This window comes from Equus caballus, chromosome 23 (genome assembly GCF_041296265.1).
Source record: "Equus caballus isolate H_3958 breed thoroughbred chromosome 23, TB-T2T, whole genome shotgun sequence".
Lineage (NCBI taxonomy): Eukaryota > Metazoa > Chordata > Mammalia > Perissodactyla > Equidae > Equus > Equus caballus.
Genome location: NC_091706.1, coordinates 22,180,051 through 22,193,058, shown reverse-complemented (window position 1 = coordinate 22,193,058; position 13,008 = coordinate 22,180,051). Strand labels below are relative to the sequence as shown.

The following is a 13,008-nucleotide window of genomic DNA, read 5'->3' as shown; positions in this document are numbered from 1 at the left end:
GATAAATTCAAATAAGCAAGGTAATTCAATTCTGAATTAAAAATTTTTTCAATCACTTGACATCTCAAATCAAAGCAAATGGGTAATGTTACCAATTATATCAATTCGACTCTACATTTCAGTACATAAACATATGATGAGCAATTAAAATTCTTATGTGATATGCATTTAACTTGTTAACATTTATGCTACAGTAGGGAACCACACTCGAGAAACAGGGTCATGTCCTTGAAAACCAAAGAAGGTTATCACAAAAGAGTCTTTGTGAGAATCCAGCAACAGAATGAGTCCCCAAAATCTATTAAGTAAACTGTCCCACAGGAAAAGTGAGGCAGATCACACTAGTAAAGGCAACACTCTGGAAGCTTATGAAATAGTTATCAAGGGAAATATTTGATACATAATAAAAATATTTAGTTTTAGGAAGCAGGATGATAGGCTCTGCTATGGTTGCACTTATGAGTACAGGACTTACATAGGAAGGAAAGAAATGGAAATTCACTGAATGTCTGTGTTTTGTCATGCATCACTAAATACCTTCGATTACATTATAGCATTGGAAAGTAGGAAGCAGAAATGTTAAATAACTTGTTGTAGGCCACACAGTAATAAATGACAGAACTAGGACTTAAACTCCATCTTCTAATTACACATCCATTATTCTTGTCACATCAATACCACTTTATCCTGAACTAGTACTCAAAATATGGTAGTGCTTAAAATATTTGCTTAAGCATTTCTTAGGATTTCTGATCAAGGTCAATTCAAATTCCAATTTCAAGGTTAGTGAATAAGAAAGTGACCTTTAAAAGGAAAGAAATACGTAAAAAATATCCATGCGTTCCAGGTGGCATTGTGAATCTTCAAACTTTCGATATTCTTTCTGTCTCGTGTAAGGATGAAAAAAGTTATCTATTGCTGTATAACAAACCACAACAAAGTGGAGTAGCTTGAAACAGTAACTTGTTCTTGTCTCGTATTGTTCTGTGGATTGGCTGGGATTCGCTGGGCAGTTCTTGCTTGGGGTCTCCTTGGAAGTACAGTCAGATGTCAGCTTGGGCTGAAATCCTCTTTGCCTCTATTGTGCTGGATGTCAAGGTGGTTCATTTCTGTGTTTGCTGAGGATGCTGGCTGTTATCTTATTCGGGGCTGCCAAGTGGAGGGCCTGCATGTGGCCTCTTCCTGTGACTTGGGCATCTCTCAAAGTGGTGGCTGGGTTCCAAAAGAAAGCATCCCAAGAGGAAATATTCCAAAAGACCAGGCTTCTTACAGCCTAGCCTCAGAAGTCCCAGAAAGTCACCCCCACAGCATCCTATTGGTTGAGCCAGTCACTGAGGCCTAGGGGGAGGGATGTAGACTCCATCTTTTGATATGAGAAGCAGCAGGCAATAAGGGAGGGAGGGAGACTGCCCATCTCACCTTAGTCTTTAGCCTCCCATCTGGCATCTCTACTTTACCCAACTGAGTTAGAAGGGGAAATAGATGATACAACTACAATAACACAAATTATTGTGTGGTGTTTTCTGTATCTCTTTGGCACTCTCTCTTTCTCTGGAAACACAGCACTTCTTGAATGAATGGATAAAAGAGTCTCTCCCTTTTCCTCTCTACTCCTTTTTTTGCCTCCTCACCTTTCTTTTCCTGTTTTTAACTGCAGATGAAAGGTTAAAAAAATGTTTTAAGCAGCAACATACTCTAATTAGTAAATCTTATAGTTAATTTCTATTCAGATCTCCCATTTGATGTCTACTTGCCTGATTCAGTCATCGTCCTATAAGGGAACGTGATAAGAATGCAAGCAAAGGAGAGAAGAGAGGGAAAAATGGGAAAGCAAAAGTAGATTATCAAGGGAAGAAGGAAAATATAAATGGGAAGGGAAATAAATCAGGAGCACTGAACACCGTTAAGCCCAAATGGCTGAAAAGACAAAGGGAAAGAAGCAAATTTTTCCCTTATGATGCTGCATCCATCCTTCCTTCCTTTCCAATCCATGGCCGCCATCGCCAGCCTAGTCTAACCTTATTTCTTAATGCCTGAATTTTTGCTATATCGTCTTACCTAATCTCCCTGCCTAGTTTTTACCCCTTAGAAATCATCAAAAATGGGGCCAGCCCGGTGGTGTAGTGGTTAAGTTTGTGTGCTCCCCTTGGGCGGCCTGGGGTTCGCAGGTTCCCCTTCTGGCACAGACCTATACACTGCTGATCAGGCCATGCTGTGGCAGGCGAGCCACGGATGAAATGGAGGAAGATGGGCACGGATGTTAGCTCAGGGCCAGTCTTCCTCCAAGAAAAGAGAAAGAAATAAAATAAAATAAATCATCAAAAACACTCCTTTCCTCATGGTGCTCTCAATTGCAAAACAAGCAAAGAGAACACTAAATGACTTCTGAAGGATTAAGTCCAATATAAACATTTTAAGAATTTTCATAATCTGACCTAACTTTCCTTGCCACTCTTGTTTCTCATGGCTCCCGTATGTGAAACTATTCACTCAGCCAGAGCACTCTACTCAATGTATCCAAATACACAGAGAAATGAGACTAGATCTCACTATTACATCATGAAAAATACAAAACCTGAATCAAGGAAAATAACAGACAACAAAAATATTACATTACGGAAAGCAGTGTGGTGACATTATAAGCTTATAATTATAGCGGTTATGGTCCAGATCACTTCTCACGAATCCAGCCTTCTCCTTTTGTCTTCTGTCCTTTGCTCTAAGGATCCTATCACCAGGAGCATTCCCCGCTGCTCTCTGCCTTCCTGAATCCTGTCTCATCAGGACCCACAACATTAACTGACTAATTTGGAAGAAGTGTGATTAACAGAATTATTCTGGACCTGAAGTCCCTTGTTAACACTACAGCATCAGATTTGATTCTCGATGGACACCAAGTCACTCAAATTCCATCTCAGTTTTTACTCTGTAGATCTGTTCAGTATACGGTTGATTAAAGGACCATTCACCCCAGTTTGGTAGATAATTCAACCAGCCTCCAATCCAAAGTTTGTACAACTTTGATTTGTAGTAATTACAAACAGTAATTACAGAAACAGTTAAAACATTCATTGCTAATACTGTGACTCTTTGGGAACCTGAGATAAAGGCAGTTTTAAAAAAAACAGGATATTTGAAGATAGTAACGTACACCATGATTGACAAGATTTTGTGGGAGTGTAGTTTATTGTCAGGTATAATTAAAGCTGCAGATACTATTTTGAAAGTACAGACTTTAGGGGCAAGGGAAGAGAGTTTTTGAAGCAAAGTAGAAATTAGGAATAATTACAGTGATGGTTATGGAATGTCAACATCCATTTCATCATGATGAGCTCAGCCTCCTTCAAAATTCACTTGAGTCCGGGAAAGCCTTAGTGTAAGACAAAAGGCAGCTTTGGGAAAAATACCTTTGAAGTATTAAGGAGTAGAGTGATTGGCAGTCAGCAAACATAAAAGTGGACGAAAGAGTAAATGTCTTGATCACCTACGGAAAGTGTACACTTCAAGTATCTTATTAAAAAACCAGTTTTCTTTTTCATGTCCAATCTTGAATGCACCTGCAATTGTTGTTTTTTAAATCTATTTTGATCCCCAAACTGGATATAATTAAAGGTTCTCTGGGAGTTTATAAAGGTGATGAAATTATAAAGAAAAGTAAGTGAAAGATTATCAGACAGGAGAGTGGAGGCTTCTGGGGTGATATCAACATTGTATGATTTGACGTGAGTGGTGCGTCTGTGGGTGCTCACTTCATTCTCCTTGTTTATGGTTTATGCGTGTTGCTGTTTACAAAGCAGTTATGTAGAAAATCCGCCGACACTAATAGCTTCGACAGTTCATTAGCCCAAGGGTGTCTGTTATGCTTTAACCAGGGCTTTGCTCACGTTCCCTTTTGCCCACATGAAGCCAGTTGTGCATTAAGAGATGACACAAACATCTCTTGAAACAAGAGATTTCTTCTTGTTTTCTAGAAGAAATAGCGAAGCTGGTCTAGCGCTTGGTGATATTTCCAAACAGTCCTTTTGTGAATGGCCGTGAGAAGACGTCCTCCTTCAGCCAAGGATGAAGTCTTATACTTTGTATTATTTAAAGTACCTGATGCCATGCTACACAACTAGTGTGTGTGCATCCATTCATCTGACAGATATTTATTGACTCACCTTCCAGCTGACTCCCTGGGAAGCCAGAGCAGTTTGCCAACTAATATGGTTAATTGGGATTTGATAAGTGCTATAAAGACACCAGAGATTCAGCAGTTTCTCCCAGCTATCGAACTTATTTTGGCTAATGGATATCACTCCCACTCCCATTTCAATCTTACAAAGGGATGCTAGAAGAGGATTGACCAGTCAGATGGTGGAAACTTAATAAAAATTTCAAGTCAGAGACGGGAGGGAATGAAAGCAGCAGAGGAAGAAGGAGGCAGAGACTGGACGGCCAGCAAGGCCTCAGTGCCCTGCACAGTTTAAGCTGAGCCAGATGTTCTTCCTGTTTCCTTGCTTGATCTTTGCTTGATCCTCCCTCTTGCCGACGCCCTCACCTGGAGGAGTCAAGCCCAGCACAGATGCCACTGAGACAGGTCAAAGCCAGGGAAAGGTCCTGGGATCAAAACTTGGCTAAGTATGATCCAAACTTCCAAGCAGTCAGAAGTAGAAAGAGCCAGAAGATAAATCTAACCCATTTTTGAAGGGGTGCCAAAGGTGAAAAGCAGGAAAACCAAAATTACTCATCAAGTCTAAAGGGGGAGCACGGAGCCAGAAGCTGAGAGGAGAAGAGGAGTCAAGCAAGTCAGTGCCAGGTAAAAACAGAAATGGAGAGTTGAAAAAAAAAACAAAACAAAACAAAACAAAGCGAAATGAAGGGTCCAAGACAATAATTGGGAGTATTCCTTGGGGTTTGATAATGGATTTTATGGGTTAGCTTAAGTTAAAAGCAAAAGATGTGAGCAGGTACCTTCCTTCCTTATGGCATTATCTCCCACCTTATCAACAGTCCATTGTTACCAAGGCATTAACAACACTTACCAAACAAAGTCTAGAAGCCCTTTGGGCAGTCTTGCTAAGAACCATCTTAGTCTAGACTGATTTGGCCTTGAGGATGACCACATCTCCTCAGGACAGTTCTCCCTGGATTCCTCCATTGGCTATTTTGGGAAATGACGCACTTGGACAAATGGTCTACCTAAATGAGTGATTCAGGTCTGAGCAGCATGAGACGCTGGCAGATAGGAATGCCTCCCTTAGCAGCAGGAAATTCAGCACTTACCATGTCCCATGCGGCATGCTCTCCCAGAATACTTTTAATATGATATCCCAGTGTACTTAACATTTTAAAATTCCTCCATTTGGTTAAAATCAATTAGAATTTTTTGAGGATCTTGGTCTTTCTCCAGCCAAGTTTAAACCATAATTTCCTGAAGACTAGGATTATCTCGCCATGTTCTTTTTCACATCCCCGTCGTTTCTAGTCAAGCCTCAAAACGTGAAGTCTGCACTGTGGGTTCATAGCACCTCAGAGATCATCTCGATTCTCCCCATCCCACAGTGGGAAAGTGACCTCAGTCAACGTGGAGTGGAGTGTTTAGTATCAGCCTTAAAATAAGTGTTTTCTTTTTTATTGTCTTTTCTTCCTGTCTGCTTTTCAGAGAAGAAGCAACAGTAATTTAAACTTTTCTGCTATGTGACCTACACTCCACAGGTACCTTACAATAGCTGAGCCAGGGCTTAACAAAGGAATTGGGTGTGTGCGGTATTTGTGTGAACATGTGCTTGTGTGCTTGTGTGTGTGTTTGTGTGTGTGTGTGTCACAATCTCATGGCCGATGTGGGATGGGAGATGGGAAAGAATGTTTAGGCACTTGTGTATTTATATCAAAGAGATGGTAGGACCCATAAAAAAGAATTCATTTTTTGTGATGTTAATGTTATATTTTTGGGGGAGAATTTGGGAGAGGAAGATTTGCTTCTAAGGGGTGGACTCATATCTCTGTGTGGGGAGGCTCAGTTATAATGAATCTGAAGTGTCTCCTGGCGTTGGGATATTTCATTCTCGTAGGGAGAAATGCAATGCTCATCCCTCCTCCCTCACACCCCCCCCCACCACTTCCTTGGTGCCCTTCGAAGGTGGGGCCCTTGGTGCTGGCTGCTCAGTCCTCCCCCAGGGGTGGCTTTCCAAGGCCAAGAGGTCCAGAGAGGGCTGCTGCCAGAGATGCTTCTCTTCTGGCTCCTTCTCACTCCCCTTCCTGTCTGCTGGGGCTTTTGGTGGCAGCACCTAGTCCTGACGGGTTTAGAGTACCACCCTGGAGCGGATGGTGTGTGCGCCAGCAAGCATCCAGTCAATTCATGAGTCATCCTCTGCGTGAGCTGGGCTGTGATGTGCCGTTATCTTCCTGCTCCCATTTTACACTTCACACACCAGCTTTCTCTCCAGACAGTTGTTTGATCACTAACTACTTCGAATATCATGACCATAGGCTCATTTATTCTTTTTTGTTTTGAAAGATGGTGCTGGTGTGCACAGGGAGCAGCCACGTCAGTTTACACATTTGCCAAGGTATCCGATTGTGAGCTGCCTATCAAGGTGCTGACTTTAATAAAAGCTTATTACCGTGAGCATTATTTAGCATTTATGTGGCTCCTCACAATTGTTTACCCATTATTTCTCAGCGCTCCCCTGTCCAGGTGATCAGTGTTAGCAACCTGCATTGTAGAGGCAATAAATCCGGGGTCCTGGAGAGGTTTTAGAAATATCCCCAAAAGGACACAAGGTGAATAACCACAGAACAGTGACTTTCCTGGAACCCCTTGAAACTGGCCCGGACCCCTCTCCCTGTAGCATACTTGGCGAGTTCACTCATTCCATCATCTGGGTTGCAGACCTGCACAGGGTGGGCTCTTCTCACAGATTGCAGCTCGGATACCCTGAGGCCTTCCCTGGCAACCTTATCTACAACAGCATCCCCTCCACAAGGCTCTATCACATTCCTGTGTTTATGGACTCCACAGAGCTTAGTGCCACCTGAAGTTATCTCGTTTATGTGAAGTTGTGTGTCTTTGTGTTTGTTGTCTGTCTGCACCATTCAGGAAGGTCATCACTATGAAAATAGCATTCTTGCCTGGGTTGTTCATTGCTGTGTCCATCCTCTTTGTTGAAAGCACCTGTCATTACAGTAGGCACTCAATAATGCTTGTTGAGAGAATGACAATGACAGACCCTGTAAATAGTTACTCGCATGTCATTTTCTTTGCCTTTTCATCTCTTTCTGGATTTTCTGGCCATAGTCACACATACAGTCAGTTATTCTCAGTTACGGAGGAGCTAATGATCCAGGATGTGGATGGCCCAGGTCCTTGGCTTCCTTCCCTCCCTGGCTTCCTCTCCTCTGGAGATTCCTCCAGATCTTTCTGTCTTTTCTGGCCTTAGTTGAGAGGGGTCGAGAGGAGAGTAGGGCAATGAAAGTCCTATTAGACAATTTTGCAAGTTCTAATAGCTTTTGACAGGTGCAAAGTTGAAATTATTGATCTTAAGATTCATTTTTTACCTTATTTGTGGATTTAAAAAAATGCATCTGTCTTATATATGCAGTACAGTGAAAAGTGCTTTGAAGAAGTTAAAAGCACTGTATAAATGTAAGAGAGAATTATGTGTGCATGTGGTCCCATTAACCTTGGTAATTGAGACTTGGTTGTAGACTTAAAATATAATTAGTTATGATAGAACAGTAGCTCACACTTTTCTAATGGGTAGAGCCAGACAAGGCTTAGAAAACGTGCCTTTGGTAGATTTTATTTTTGAGCCATCAAATCAAGACAAAGCTTACAATCCCTTCAGAGGCTAAAAGGGTGGCAGTAGTGCTGATTGCTCCTCAACAAGTAAGAATAGGCAAATGGTCTTAAATGATTGAATTTTCTTGCTTCAAATTTCAGGACAATGAGAACACAGTTTCCTCCGAAAAAATCTTAGGCTGATCTTGGAAGAAAGACCCCCTGGATCATCTAAAAATGAAGTTTTCTATTTAAAGGTTGGTTTTAATGTTCATTATAGCCCTATGTGCTACCAGAAAATGGTTTGCCTTTTTGTTTTAAACATAAGGAATCAATGCAATGCCTTATACCTGATAACCTGTGCTGTTGTATTTGGTCCTCCCTACGACTCTGTCCATAGATATTATTGGTGCCACTTGATAGATGAAAAAACGGAAGCAAAACCATTAAGTGCCTTCCCCAAGGTCTTAAAAGAAGTCACCAAGAAGGTGGTGTGGCTCAAGTCTCCTGACTCCAGTTTACTATTCCCCACAATAATGCTGGAAAACCACATTGGAACGGGAAGACTCATTCCAAGTACTGCTGTCACACCAGCAAGCTTCAAAGGTCAGGCAGATATTTTACTTTACGGTTAAATGGGCCAAGTTGCTCAGTGTGTACTATATCCCAGGCCCTGTGCTTTGCCCTGGGAGGATTCAGAGAAAGTAAAAGAGGGATTAGACTTTCCTGGCTCTTACAAGCTGGTGGGAATGGGAGACACATACATACAAACGTGGAAGGGCAAGGGGGACAGTGCACTAAGAGAGATACACAGCTCTGTGGGAGCCGGCAAGGAGCAGTCTCTGAACACGTTCCAGGAAAGGGGTCACCTTCTATGCCAAGATGAACTTTGCATGAATAAAGATTTAAGTGAGGACAGATTGAGAAGAGTGAAGAGGGGAATGGGGTGTCGACCAAATTTCATCCACCTGCAATTTTACCTACTCAAATTTTATCTATCACGGCAAGAAGTTAGTGTCTAATATTTTAAAATTACTTTTAAATACAAGTATTTGCGTATTAGTTATATAAATAGAGGTAAACACCAGAAGAACAATGATAGAAACGGCTCAAGTGCTTTCCATGAGGAATGGAACTGAGGGGATAGGAAGGATTGGGGTTGTGAGGTTGGGGAGGGCCTGTCACGGTTCTTTATAAAGCCTTCAGTACTATTTGGCTTTAAAGGCACAAGTATGGATTCCTTACATAAATATTAATTTTTAAGTGAGCCTTAAAGAATGAGCAAGGTTTCTACAAGGAGAGGGAGGAGGTGGGTATTCAGAGCAGAGGACCCAACATTAACAGAGAGAGGCGGCAGGAGAGCAGAGGGAAGAGCAGGTAACCCATTAGGATGACTGTGGAACACACCTCCCTGCGTGGGGACACATGAGCTGGTGCTTGGCTGCAGAAGGCCTTGGATAGAAGGGCGCGCACAGACAAACACACACACACACACACACACTCATGTGGCTGTCGACAGGAAAGCAATAAAGGGTATTGGGCAAAGGGGTGATATGCTGAGAACTGAGCTTTGCGTACAGCAGTGGTTCTCACCTTGGAGATTACCTTGCTTGTTAAAATTGCTGGGCCCCACATCAAAGTTTCTTCTTGAGTAGGTCCAGAGTGAGACCCGAGAATCTGCATTTCTAATAAGTTCCCAGGCAACGCTAATGCTGCTGGTCTGGGAACCACAATTTGAGAAGCAATAATAGAGTAATCTAGCAACAAGGAGAAGTCGAGACTAGAGTAGTGGGAGAATGAAGGTCAAGGGACTGTTCCACTAGGACAGAGCAGAAGGAATGGGGCCCTGATGGGGAGTGATGGTGAGAAAGTCCAGAACAGCAATGAAGAGAACAGACTGACTGCTTCAAAGGATAGAGGACCATTGGGCCATGTTCTGGGTCACACCAAATCACAGATCACTGTTAAATCTCCAGTGCTTGGGCCAAGTATGCCAAGAAGCACCTGAAATTCATTTTTAAAGCAGCAATCCTGTCTGGAAATTAAGCTGTGAGTTTTACCTTACTTTCCCTTTCTTCCCCATCTCTAACCTCATTCTAGAGCAATTTAGGTTACAACAGCATCTTCCAGGGAGAGCATTCATACCTGCACGTGGTCAGAAAGTGTATCTGCCTGTATATATAAAATAGTACTATAGCTGGTTTCCTTATTATTTCATTTTAGAACATCCCTGTAGCTAAATGGTGTTCAAAGTAAACATGGAGAACAGAAAGCATCCATCAGTACCTAGTGGGGCAAAAGATGACTGAATTCCCATACCATATAAATACCCCATGAAAACACAGAGGAATCCTTGATCCACCCAACATTCACTGAGTATCTGCCCCGTGGCAGGCACCGCGGATGTGTTTGGATACAAAGATAAATAAAACGTGGGCTCCACTCCCAGCAGTTCAACATCTAGCAGTCTTTGTCCCGTGCTCTTAAATCTTGCTAAGGATTGGGTTTTGTTTGTATTAGAGATTCTAAAGCAGGGACAGAAGAAGTGATCTTTTCTAAATTGCCCACCTCTGTTGTCTAATTATTCCACTGAGGAGAACACTTGGTCCTGGGTTACTTCGCTGAGCTCAGATATGTTTTGCTGACACACAGAGTCTGGGCAGCATCCAGCCCCCCGTTTACTCCCTGGTCTTTAAGTCTAGCAAGTATTTTATCATTTACACCTTTCGATGTCCAAAGAGAGTGCCACTCGGGGTTTAAAACATGTAATTTCCTTTACTACCTCCCCGAATAACGGGGTCATTTCAGGACCAGGACAGTTTGGCACTGGGACGTGTTTCCCAGAAGTACTGATAGTTCGAGAGAGGAGCAAGTGTCTTCACATCTGCAGGTCTGGGTGCCGAACTTTCTGCTGTCGGTGAGAATCATGTCCCAGTGAAAAGTTAGAAGTGAACCAACCCTCAAAGGGATAAGGTGACAGGGAGCGGTGTTTACTTGAGTCAGAGAGTAACTGAAAATGACTTCTGCAGCTGGAATAAAACAAAGGGTTGAAGGTCAACTTCCTCTTTGATTTTGGCTAGTCAGCAGTTCAAGCAGCCTTTTCAAATGTTTCGTGTCTGCGGACTTGTCCAACTCTATAAAAGACCCCACATCTTGCACCAAGCTGTACCTCTTGGGCACTGGAGCGAAACAAAAGGAAAAATGTTCCGTCTTATTAGAATTAATGCAGTCATGCCACTCACATCCGTCCACGTTACTCCACTTTGGCCACCACCATTGTGGTCCATGCTGACATCATTTCTCTCGTAGATTACTGCAGTGGCCTTCTCACTGGTCTCTCACATCCTGTTTACCCCATCCAAAGCATTCTTCACATTAAATCACTGTAATTCATTAATTCACAGTATTAATTCACAGTAATCTTTTGGAAACACAAATAATACAACGAAAATCTGAATACCCTACACATATAAATAAATCCTATCTTAAAAATTTCCCCTGGCTCCAGAGAACTCTGCTTAGTCTGTGCCTCCCACGCCTTTCCCTCTTCTTGTTGCATCGCATTCCTCCCTCCTCACTCTCTCTGCTCTCATCACCCAGATTCCTCTGCCTGGAACACTTCTCCCTCCCTGCTTTGCCAAGTTGTCTCCTACTCGCCTTTTACCTCTTAAGCCTGATCAGCTCCTGAGGGGTGGGTGAGGAAGACCCTCTTCTCCTTGGTTAGGCCCAATCCCCATGTTTTAAACTCCCTTGGCACCGACAACCAGCCCATGAACCCTTCATAGAATGTAACGTGGGACATTTACACAATCTTGTCTGATTAATTTCTGCCTGATCTCCCCTCTAGACTGTAAGATCCATGAAGGCAGAGACTCTACCTTTTTGCTTACCATTGTATCCCAGAGCCTGGCATAGTGTCTGGCACATGTTAGGTGCTAAATAAATTCATTCTGAAGGAAGGAAGAATGCATGAGTGGTAAATCGATACTTCTAAAATAATAAAGAGGAGGCCTAGCACTTTAAATGAGTGATAATAATGGGTAGCACATATTAAACTTCTAGTGTTAGGTAAACACTGTTCAAAACTCTTTACTCATTCATTCCAGTTCCGAGGACCAACCCTATCGGTACACGTCAGTATCTGCACATAATAGATGAGATCTGAGACTCAGGCTACTTGTGCAAGGCCAGGCAGCCAGTGTAAGGTGAAGCCTTAACAGTTGTCAATATTGTTACTCTATTTATTACTATTCTCACCTTGGTGGAGTTCCTCAGAGTGCCATCGTCAAAGGGGGTGGTGTTGGGTAGGCGCAGCCCTGCCCCCAGGCCTCTGAGCGCCTTCTAAGGCTGGGCCTGGAGTGAGAGTTTGGGGGCCCAGGGGCTGTGAGGGCCTGCCCACCGTAATGGAAATATCAGATGGAGGAAAGGATCCTTCCGGCTGGGAAGTGGGGAAGGTCACTCAGGCATCCAGAAACCTTCCTCAGAACCTGTCTTTGAGTTAAATCTCAACTCATATCTTCCAGAAGCCTGAGGTGAGATGTCTGGCCACGTTGCTGGTGCCGTCGCCCTCAAGAAGCCAAACAGGCTCTCAGAGTCTCTCAGGCCCTGCCCCCGGACGTGGCCCCGCCCCAGAGCATGCTGGGCAGGACCTCCCCGTAGATCCCTCCCAGTGCCAATGTATTCCTCCAGAGGACTCTGAGCTCTGCTTGGTGTTTCCAGCTGTGATGAGGTAAATGTAGTCTTGGTCCTCTGGAAAAGTAGATAATTAAGGCAGATAGCCCACACATGTGAAAGTGTTGCGACTTGGAAAGGGTGGGCAGATCCCAGGTTGGGAGGATTAAGGAAAGCATTGAGGGAAACCTTTCAGTATGGTGGGAAGGAAGGAGGAGAGAAGAGATGGAGGGTCTCATTTTGGTTTTGGTTTTGTTTTGTTTTGAAGTTTTTATGCAGAAAAGTTCCCATCTGATGACTTCTCTGTTTCCCTCTGGTGGTCCAGCACATATGCTCAGTGAGCGAGGAGTGTGGACAAGGTGTAGGAAAGTGGAATTGTTTTGAGAACTTAGGCAAGAGAGTTGACTGAGAAAACAATCACAGAAGCTCCCCCGAGACAGGGCCTCTGTTTGTTGCCTCCACTGGGTGTCCCAAGTGCTTGGAAGAGCGTCTGGCACATGGTAACACAGGAGGAATGACTGGATTCTGAGGCAGTGGTGGAGCTGAGCAACAGATGTAGAACAGAAGTTTATGGG

The 13,008-nt window shown here is 43.3% G+C and overlaps 1 long non-coding RNA gene across 1 annotated transcript in view; it reads left to right on the top strand.

Moving 5' to 3' along the window:
* LOC102147588 (uncharacterized) overlaps positions 1–13,008 on the top strand; it is a 452,754-nt gene that overhangs the window by 143,875 nt on the left and 295,871 nt on the right. The window contains exons 13-14 of the long non-coding RNA XR_011431371.1: positions 7,925–8,019; positions 12,286–12,491. This is a non-coding gene — a long non-coding RNA (uncharacterized lncRNA). The remainder of the gene's footprint in view (positions 1–7,924; positions 8,020–12,285; positions 12,492–13,008) is intronic.